Raw genomic sequence first — 8,538 nt, 5'->3', positions numbered from 1 at the left:
GTGATAGATGTGCACCTATACATCCCTTTCTATTAGTATAATCTGACGCCTCATGAATATGCGTACCAAAGAGTGTAGGAAAGAGCAGACCTCCATGCTTCACTCCAACGGTGAGTGAATTATCTTTGATAGGGCCTCTGGCATATGCATTCTACTTGCTAGTGTCCCATCAAAATCTAGCATATGCAATCTCACTAGTAATATCCAAATCAAACAATATACGCATCAATCTTGTTGTAGGTACTCTATCATAGGCTTCGTATGTGATTGATGGCCATAATTTATTCTCAAGAACAAGTCCTTCCATGGCCGCACACATTTTGCATTTTGCCCTTCTTTTTTCCTGCTTTGTAAAATTGAGGCATATGGCTTGCTTTGTACAGGTCTCATGGAAAGCCATGTGGTCTCTCTCTTGTAACTACTTACTATATGTATCAGCTATTAAATCAACCATAACAAAAATACGAGAGAAATGCAACAGTCTATTATTGATCCAAAATTTTCAAGGGTTGAATTAAACAGGAAATTACTAAGATTTTACAACGTGCCTTTTTATTTATTTCTAAAATAAAATAAAATTGTTATTAACATCAAGATTCCGTTCGACACGATTAGCAAAACCGAAAGATCACTTTCCTCCGCGGTTCCCACGTAGACAGGCATGCGTCGTACCCGTGCCTCTCAGCTCTAGGTCTTCCAGCTCGAAGCTCTGCTTGAGAGTGCTTGCTCGCAAGGCGATGGAGACTGTACACTCAGGGTCGCAGCACCTGATTGCCACACTTTGCAAAACACCATCCTTCGTCTGCTTTGCTTTACCATCAGCTTTCTCTTCTTCTCCTCGTCGTCGCACTCTGATCTTCTCCACCTCCTGTGCGATGCTATTCTTCCTCCACACCTTCCCCTCGTACACCTTCTCCCTCATGGCGTTCGGACTCGACCTTCTCGAGCAGGTTCGGGCGAAGTGAAGCTCTCTACCAACTCAAAGCGACCCTTAGGATGGTCCCCTTGCGAACCTGCTGCAGCAGTGACAGCTTTGTCCGTGCACGCCTCAGAGAGAGAGAGAGAGAGAGAGAGAGAGAGAGAGAGAGAACCTCTAGCAGCGCACGCATGTGCATGATGGCCGCGCAGTAATGCCCTCCTGTCCTGTCCGCACCCTGCTGAGGCCCACCCTCGCGTCAATTTGTGCGCTTGCCACCTCTGCATTAACACGAAATAAAGAGTTCCTCCTCTGTCTCCCCCACATTCTGAGCTCCAATGACCTTCCATGGCACCTGCTCATCTCCATGCGGCACTGTGCGGGAAAACCCTCCCCTCTTACCTCATAATGCTAACAACTGCATCGAAGCCGACCTCGACGTGCCTGCCATTACCCTGCCACCACATTTGACAACACCCTCTGAGCACCACATCCGCCCTGCATGCATCTGTGTAGACAAACGAGAGAGAGAGAGAGAGAGAGAGAGAGAGAACACCTCCAGTCGTGAATCCCAGATCTACAGACCAGCATATGAGAGAGAGAGAGAGAGAGAGAGAGAGAATTCTCTCGCTTTGCACCCGCATTACCCCACACCCCTCCACCTTCTCCATCTGGATCGCTTCTGTCTCGTCCCTACCGACAGACCAATGCGAACCGACAGACCAATGCGAGAAGAGCCTGCACCAGACTGGAGAGAGAAAGAGAGACTGCTGTCCTCCTCGAAAAACCGGCTAGATTTTTAAGGTCTCTTGGGATAGTTTCGTACAACGTTAACACTAGGTTGGTAACTTAAGAGGACATAAAAGTGTTCTTTCAGGGTTTTTAAAAAAACCTCCAAAACCATAGTAGATCCACTCATTTTGTAAAATCCTTTCATGGGGTTATAATTAAAGGCTTACTACACATGAAAAAAATAAAAAACTTGTAAAATTTCTCATCTTTTGGTCACACCAAGCCTCCAAAGTTGATGGACCAGTACATTTTTATCAAAACAATCATTTCTTACGCTTTGTTGCATAACAATAAGATTAGGGATTTTTGTAGGACTTGAGATAAATTCCCTAATTAACTTCAATGGGTTGGTGATAAGAATATATGATTGCTTCTCACTCACTATTTTTTGTTTTGCCAAAAGAACTAGGTACAAAAAAGTTGAATTTTTACCATTCTGCAAACCTATCAACAAAGTTTCTATAGCCACGCTCAATACAAATAATATATGCATGTTTTCTTAGTTCCCTATTGTCCTTTAGGTTCATAAGGAGCCATGGAGCATGTCAAAAGAATAATACATCTCTTACCAAGGGGAATCTTGGGGACAAAGATGAAGTGCTAAATACAGCAACATGAAAAAACTGGGTTCAACATTATGAGTTGTAGAATCCCATAGAAACTATTCAATATCTAGCCAAATTTGATACTTATGACTAGATATGGTTACTACCTACAAAATGCATGTAGTTGTCACAAGAAACTAACAATATTGAAAAAGCTATACTTGATATACTAGAATGTTCCGTTTTCTTCTATAATTGAAAAATCAACCATCGTTGTCTACTATGCAAAATAGGGTATTAGGTGCCCCAAAACTCAAGGAATATTAGCTTTATGTTACAATATGCGACATAGAAAATCAAAACTGCATTTGGATATCATGTACGCCACCAAAAAAATCATAGAAGAGCTTAAATTGGCTAAAAAACAGGATTTGACAATTTTTGTAATTTGGTAATAACTTACAACTTTAACATTTATTTCTCCCTAGAAGCATCTGGACATGTTGGGGACTACTAAAGATAGTTCTCTAGCATTATAGACCTCGCAAACATGAATTCTAGAGTGGTATAGTTGCAAAAAGTTGAAAAAAGCCAAAAACAGGACCCGTTTTTCAACACAGTTTAGGTTGTGAAATGATGTGCAAGGACAAAGTTAAAGATAGAATTGATATTTCAAAAGAATGTCGAGTTTTTTTCAGCTCATGAGACAACTTTCTAGACAGATAGCACCTCAAAATTCATTTTGAAACTTTTGACATAATTCAAGGAAAATGGTCACTTAACAGGACATAAAAGTGTCCCATTACCAACCTAGTGTTAAAACTCTCTTCTTATTCTTCTTCTCTCTCTCTCCACGTGCCTCCCCACCTTCCCTTTTTCTACTAAAAGATAAAGAGGATCTTCTAAGATTCTATATAAAAGAAATGAAAATGTCGTTTTGAGCACCTGCTACTTGGTGGAACATAGCCGATGGATCCTTGAAAGATTGTAGACAATGTTGATGCATTGGCTGCATCGTTGGCATCTATGCCTGGATGCTGCAAAATCCTGGCAATTCCAAAGTCGACAATATGAGGCTGCATGTCTTGGCCAAGAAGAATGTTACTCGGCTTGAGGTCACAATGGACAATACATTCTTTGTCGTAATCATGATGTAAATAAACAAGACCTTGAGCTACACCTTTGACAATGTCTACCTGTTGATTCCAAGTTAATATTGCACATGCATGAGAGTACATCTTGTGACTTGAGATATTTATCTATTTTGAAAAGAGCATAGTTTTGCAAATCATCATGGAGGGTCACTATGTATAAATTGTGTATATCGTGTGCGTGTGCGTTCAAGGACTTCTTTTAAATTTCATAGCCCCTTTTACAGCGCACTCATGTGATAGTCACCTATTGGCTTCACTTTAGAAAAAGTAATTAATTAAGGCCGAATATTCGGCTCCCCTCATGCAGCCAGTTCCTAAACAAAACTCCTTTGTACCTCCCTGCCTCCATCGTTCTGAAGCGGCTCACCCCCTAGCGTCTGTCACTCTCCCATCTTCACCTCCTGTCATGCCTACGCACATTTTCTGCTTGCTTGTGATTGTTGCATACGGATTGAAAGAGAGGCGAACGACTTATGTGCACGAGAGAGAAAGTTCCTCCCTTTGCCCGTCCTCCTCCTCCTGCTGTCGATGCCCTACATCAAGGATCTATGAGAGAGCGAAAGAGCACGTGCTACAACACTGCTAGTGGATCTTGATGTAGTCATCATGCACGACTTACAGGTGCACCGGAACTCTAACTCACAAAGCTGAGAGCATCTTTGAAGATTCCCTCTTCCATTTCTTATTCACAATGTGTAACACCTACTCACATACCTACTACTGGGTTGTAGCATATTATATTCAACTCAACGTGAGATTCGTACGGATTCTCTTCATTCAGCTTCTTGAACCCTAAGGATTTGCTTCTCTTTCAAAAAAGAAGAGGGCATTCGAACCTGCCCCATGAAGACGAAAATCTCCAGCCACACCGCCATAACCACTCACACGAGGTCGCCGAGTTGTTCCCTGCTGCAACTCTAGAAAAGAAAAAAGATTACTGTGCTTCTTTGCACGCGTGCTCACTCTTTGCACGCATTGTGTTGGCATGCTCGTCACTCGTCCGCATGTGTGTACTCTGCCTACTGCACTGCCCGAAACCTGCTTGCATGGTCTCCGCCCCGTCTTCGGGCTCCTGCTTCCACAGCCTTCGCACCCCACTCCCGCATCAGCTAAGATTCCGTTGTTTTATAGAATTTACTCCAGCTGGTACCCCCTACTCACATAATTATTAACACCTCTGACCTCTCTCCCCCGCCAGAGCAAAATCATATCAAGGCACAACATTACCTTGGGATACATCGTGCTCGTGAAGCCAGTACTCCACACTTCTGTTGGGTATAAACTCCAAAATGATGGCCTTGATGTCCAGGTTAGCACAATACCCAAGAATTTTGAGGTGTGGAAGCTTCCCCAGCGTCTGCAGCTCAGACGCAAATGCCTTGTGTGCGACCTTGGATTTGTCATCTGCCTCCTCAGTCTTCATCACCTTCACAGCAACTGGGTCCCTATTTGCTAAGACAGCTTTGTAGACAGTGCTGAATCCCCCCCTTCCAATGATATTATCTTCAGAAAACCCATTGGTTGCCTCTCTTATTCCATTTTCACTCAGTCTCAGCAGGTTCTTGTCTACAATATCAACGTCGCGTTGCTCTGTGGCCTTAGACCTCTGGGCTTTTCTATACAGAAAGCCAACTGCTATAGCTATTATAATGACAAGAATGCAGAGAGGGCCACCTACGATGAAGCCTTGTGCCATGCTACTCAATTGTGACCTGCCTTGAGAGGGTGCCTTGCAAGGGTTGTCTATCACTTCCCCGCAGAGACCAGGATTTCTTGTGAAGCTAGCTGATGAGAGGTTGCGGAAAACTGGACTGTCAGGGATTTCACCCACCAGCTCATTATATGAAAGGTTTAGGGTTTTAAGTCTGGGAAGCTCAGACAGAGATGTGGGTATACTTCCTTGAAGCTTATTGTGTGAAAGGTTAAGGGATTTAAGATTGAGGAGGGATCCGAACGAATTCGGGATCTGTCCAGTGAGATTGTTGAAGGAGAGATCTAAAGCCTCAAGCATAACGCAGCTGCCGAGAGACCCTGGAATACTCCCTGTAAACTGGTTATGAGAGATGTCCATGATTAGAAGCTGTAATTAATGCAAAGCTCCAAGCTCTGATGGGATTATACCGCTGAATTGGTTGAAAGATACATTCAAAACCTCGGCCAGATTTGTGAGTTTGCCTATTGCAGATGGCAGGTCACCACTCAAGCGGTTGTCACCAAGATCCAAACGGAGGAGCTCAGCTGGTTGCCCCCCAAATACAATCTGACAAGCCGCTTGAGCTGTCCAATTGAAGTTGGTATGGGTCCCTCCAGAAAGCTGTGACTAAGTCGCAGAAGGACGAGCTCTGTTAGGTTGCCGATTGCTTCTGGTATTTCTCCTGTGAAGAGATTATAACCAAGGCTAAGGTAGGCCACTTTGGACAAGTTTAATACTTCTGATGGAAAGCTTCCATTGAGACGATTATCTGTGAGTGCCAACCAAGTAAGGTTGGTGAGCCTACCTATGGACGAAGGAAAGGGCCCGCTGAGTGCATTTGTTGTTAAATCAAGCTCTTCCAACATGGTGAGAGAGCCAAGTGTGCTTGGTATTTCTCCAGTGAAGAAGTTGCTACTTAGCCATACAGACCAAAGGTCCTTGCAGTCCGATTTCCGCTGGGATGCTTCCTGTGAGCTGGTTTTGAAAAGCAGAGAGCACTTGCAGGTTTCCAAGTTCTTGAATTTGGGGCGACAATGTTCTATTGAGCTGATTTTGTGCAACTTCCAGAGTGAGGAGGCTTGTGCAGTTGTAGATTGACTTGGGAATGGGCCCTGTTAGATGGTTAAGAAAGAGTTTGAGAGAGGTGAGCAGGTTAACGTTTAGCTTTCCTATCTCAGAGGGTATGTTACCTTCCAAATTGTTCTCATCAAGGTCGAGAAAATTCAGGTTGGAGCAGTTGACAAGTGATGGGGGAATGGTGCCTCTTAACTGGTTGCAACTAATAGCTAATCCTTGGAGGAATACGAGGCTTCCGAACTCGGAGGGTGTGGAACCGGTGAGATTGCTCTCTGATAGTAGAAGCCCTTGAAGGCCAGTGCAGTTTGCAAGCGAGGTTGGGATAGTGCCGGAGTGGCTATTGGAGCCAATAGAAAGAAATTGCAAATCTCTGAAAGTGGCAAACTCTAGTGGAATGGGACCGGTGAAAAGGTTGAAGGTGGTGAAGAGAGTGTTCAAGCTAGTGCAGTTAATGAATGCCGAGAGTTCTCCACTCAAACTGTTCCATGGTATGTATATGAGAACTAGTGTTGGGATGTCGCATAGCTCTGAGGGAAAAGTCCCAGTTAAGGTGTTGTTAGATAGATCTAAATATACAAGGGATGAGTTCATCAAAGCCCTTGGAATGGTTCCCTTGAGCTTGTTTTGCCCAAGAGCAAGCATTTGGAGCTGCGAGCAAGCTGCTATGGAATCAGACAAGCTTCCATCAAGCATGTTGTTGGAGATGTCAAGGGTGACAAGCGCCTTGCAAGAGGTGGAGCTTATAAGTTTGATTGAGCCTGATAGAAGGTTGGTAGAGATATTGAGGAAAGAGAGGCTTTGGAGAAGGAGGATTGATGAAGGTATGGCTCCAGAGAGCTTATTGTCAGTGAGTAATAGAATTTCCAAGCTAGTGAGGTTGCCGAGCTCCGACGGAATGGGACCTGTGAGGTTGTTGTAACTCAAATCAACAGACAAGAGAGCTGTGCAATTTCTCAAGGATGATGGTATGGGTGCAGAGAAGTTGTTGTGGGCTAGGTTAAGAGACAACAAGCTGTAAAGCTGACCGAGCTCGAGAGGTATTGGCCCCGAGAAGAGGTTCTGCTGCAGGTGTAGAGTGTGCAAGAGCGAAGAATTGCCAAGTTGAGGGGGAAGAGGGCCAGAGAGTAGGTTAAAGGAGAGGTCAAGGGAGGCAAGAGACGGAAGGGAGCCCAACGACGCAGAGATGGAGCCAGCAAGCTGGAGCTCTGGAAGTTGAAGCGATTGAACTCGTGAAGAGTTGTCGCAAGACACACCCATCCAATTAATGCAGCAATCACTGCTGGCATTGGTGTTTGGATCATACCATGTGGAGAGCAAGCCGAGTGGGTCCACGGTTATTCCTTGCTTAAACTCCAAGAGAAGCTGTGTGTCCTCTTCGTTGCACAGAGCCCTGGGTGGGGATGCTACTTGGCCATCCACAAGAAGGGGCAGCAGGGAAAAAATCGCTGTGATAAAGCAATGCAAGCGAATGCGGCAATGGCTTGGCAAGGTGCGACAGAATTGAAGAGAGGCCATCATCAGCTCTTGTTGTTTAGACTGACACTTGGTGATCAAATGGAGTGGAGTGGAAATGGACGTAAGCTTGCTGCTGTTGGGGCAGCTTCAATGGCCTGCATTGAAGGTTTATTGATTATGAAATTTGTTTACTTCCACCATAGCTAGTAGAAGAAAAGCAGATATTAAGAAACTATTGCAGAAACATGGTGTGGTAATAATTAATCCACATCACCACACAACTGTCATCCTAGTAGGCACAACGGCCAGCATTCCCATGAATCTGTAACTGCTCCTCATGTGTATATAACAAACCCATTCGTAGTAATCTATAATATCTCATTCTCGTCTATCGCCTTCTTGCCCATGCCTCTGCGTGCTCTCTCTCTCTCTCTCTCTCTCCCCCTTTCCCCCTTTTCTGTGAGTTCCCTCTCTTTTACATGGTATCATCGCAGCAGGCCATCCTGGCTGCCCTGTGCGGAGCCCCACCATGACCCTGCACATTTCTCGCTAAGGCAAAGACCCTCCTTATTGGTTCTCCTCACTACCCTGCGTCGAACTAACCATGCCTCCTGCGCATCAAATGTTGATGCAAAGATCAGCCTCATCGCCGGCTCTCTTGGCTGCCATGCGGTCAACCCACCTTGCCTCCTACGGGCCCCTCCCTGCAGCTTCATTAGGCTGCCAGCCCTGTTTACAAGTCGAGGTCAGTACCCTCCTTGCAGGCGATGCGTACCCTTGCGATTCTTTTCCTGCGAGCACAGCCGCTTGCCTTAAGTCCTGCCCAGCCGCAGATGCCGGTGTTGATGATGATGCCATCATCGTCAACGCCTTTCTCAGGACATTGACTACTGTAGAACCTTTCGT

At 45.0% G+C, this 8,538-nt stretch overlaps 1 pseudogene; it reads right to left on the bottom strand.

The window, feature by feature from the left end:
• Positions 1-1,093: 1,093 nt before the first annotated feature.
• LOC147452220 (uncharacterized) lies at positions 1,094-7,972 on the bottom strand (annotated as a pseudogene).
• Positions 7,973-8,538: the final 566 nt, after the last annotated feature.

The sequence above is a fragment of the Adiantum capillus-veneris genome, chromosome 8 (assembly GCF_014529385.1).
Source record: "Adiantum capillus-veneris isolate H3 chromosome 8, ASM1452938v2, whole genome shotgun sequence".
Taxonomy (NCBI): domain Eukaryota; kingdom Viridiplantae; phylum Streptophyta; class Polypodiopsida; order Polypodiales; family Pteridaceae; genus Adiantum; species Adiantum capillus-veneris.
Note: the sequence above shows the minus strand (reverse complement) of the source record. Positions and strands in the feature narration are given on the sequence as shown.